Below are 2701 nucleotides of genomic sequence, written 5' to 3'. Positions count from 1 at the left end.
AGAGAAAACCATAATTCAAAAAGACACATGCACCCCAATGCTCATTACAGCACTATTTACAATAGCCAGGACATGGAAGCAACCTAAATGCCGATTGACAGACAAATGGATAAAGAAGATGTGGCACATATATACAATGGAATATTACTCAACCATAAAAAGGAACGAAATTGGGTCATTTGTAGATATGTGGATGGACCTTGAGACTGTCATACAGAGTGAAATAAGTCAGAAAGAGAAAAACAAATATCATATATCAACATATATATGTGGAATCTAGACAAGTGGTACAAATGAACCGGTTTGCAAGGCAGGAATAGAAACACAGATGTAGAGAACAAACATATGGACACCAAGGGGGGAAAGTGGGCGGAGGGGGGTTGGTGGTGGGATTAATTTTGGAGATTGAGATTGACATATATACACTAACATGTATAAAATAGCTAACCAATAAGAACCTGCTGTATAAAATAAAATTCAAAAAAAAAAAATTAGACCAGGTGGACTTAATTGATATCTAAAGAGCATTCCATCCAAAAGCAGCAGAATACACATTCTTTTCAAGTGCTCATGGAACATTCTGCAGGATAGATCACATGCTGGGCCACAAAGCATGCCTCAGTAAGTTAAAGAAAATTGAAATCATATCAAGTGTCTTTTCCAACCACAGTGCTATGAGGCTAGAAATCAACTACAAGACAAAAACTGCAAAAAACACCAACACTTGGAGACTAAACAATATGCTACTAAACAACCAATGGATCACTGAATAAATCAAAGGAGAAATCAAAAAATACCTAGAGACAAATGAAAATGAAAACGCAACAATCCAAAACCTATGGGATGCAGCAAAAGCAGTTTTAAGAGGGAAGTTTATAGTGATTCAAGCTCATCAGGAAACAAGAAAAATCTCAAATAAACAACCTAGCCTTACAAAAGTAACTAGAAAAAGAAGAACAAACAAAACCCAAAGTTAGTAGAAGGAAAGAAATCATAAAGATCAGAGCAGAAATAAAATAGGGACTAAAAAAATCATAGAAAAGATCAATGAAACTAGAGAAACACAGATGTAGAGAACAAACATATGGACACCAAGGGGGGAAAGTGGGCGGAGGGGGGTTGGTGGTGGGATTAATTTTGGAGATTGAGATTGACATATATACACTAACATGTATAAAATAGCTAACCAATAAGAACCTGCTGTATAAAATAAAATTCAAAAAAAAAAAATTAGACCAGGTGGACTTAATTGATATCTAAAGAGCATTCCATCCAAAAGCAGCAGAATACACATTCTTTTCAAGTGCTCATGGAACATTCTGCAGGATAGATCACATGCTGGGCCACAAAGCATGCCTCAGTAAGTTAAAGAAAATTGAAATCATATCAAGTGTCTTTTCCAACCACAGTGCTATGAGGCTAGAAATCAACTACAAGACAAAAACTGCAAAAAACACCAACACTTGGAGACTAAACAATATGCTACTAAACAACCAATGGATCACTGAATAAATCAAAGGAGAAATCAAAAAATACCTAGAGACAAATGAAAATGAAAACGCAACAATCCAAAACCTATGGGATGCAGCAAAAGCAGTTTTAAGAGGGAAGTTTATAGTGATTCAAGCTCATCAGGAAACAAGAAAAATCTCAAATAAACAACCTAGCCTTACAAAAGTAACTAGAAAAAGAAGAACAAACAAAACCCAAAGTTAGTAGAAGGAAAGAAATCATAAAGATCAGAGCAGAAATAAAATAGGGACTAAAAAAATCATAGAAAAGATCAATGAAACTAGAAGCTTGTTCTTTGAAAAGATAAACAAAATTGATAAACATTTAGCCAGACTCATCAAAAAAAACAGGGAGAGGGCCCAAATCAATAAAATCAGAAATGAAAAAGGAAAAGTTACAACAGACACCACGGAAATAGAAAGGATGATAAGAGACTACTACAAGCAAGTATATGCCAATAAAATGGACAACCTAGAAGAAATGAACACATTCTTAGAAAGGTACAATTTCCCAAGACTGAACCAGGAAGAAATAGAAAATATGAACAGACCAATTACCAGTAACAAAATTGAATCAGTTAAAAAAAAAAAACTCCCCAAAATAAAAGTCCAGGCCTGGATGGCTTCACAGGTGAATTCTACCAAACATTTAGAGAAGTTAACACCTAACATTCTGAAACTATTCCAGAAAAATTGCAGAGTATGGAAAACTTCCAAACTCATTCTATAAGGCCACCATCACCCTGATACCAAAACCAGATATCACAATAAAGGAAAATTGCAGCCCAATATCATTGATGAACATAGATACAAAAATCCTCAACAAAACACTCACAAACCAAATTCAGCAATACATTAAAAGGATCACACACCACAATCAAGTGGGATTTATCCAAGGGATGAAAGCATTTTTCGGTATCTGCAAATCAATCAATGTGATACACCACATTAACAAGTTGAAGAATAAAAATCATATGATTATCTCAATAGATGCAGAAAAAGCTTCTGATAAAATTTGACATCAATTTATGATTAAAAAATAAAACTTTCTAGAAAGTGGGCAGAGAGGGAAAATACTTCAGCAAAATAAAGCCCATATATGACAAACCCACAGCTAACATCACTCTCAATGGTGAAAAGTTGAAAGCATATCCTCTAAGATCAGGAACAAGACAAGGATGCCCACTCTC

The sequence above is a fragment of the Physeter macrocephalus genome, chromosome 7 (genome assembly GCF_002837175.3).
Source record: "Physeter macrocephalus isolate SW-GA chromosome 7, ASM283717v5, whole genome shotgun sequence".
In the NCBI taxonomy this organism is placed as follows: Eukaryota; Metazoa; Chordata; class Mammalia; order Artiodactyla; family Physeteridae; genus Physeter; species Physeter macrocephalus.
This window is presented reverse-complemented; position numbering follows the sequence as displayed.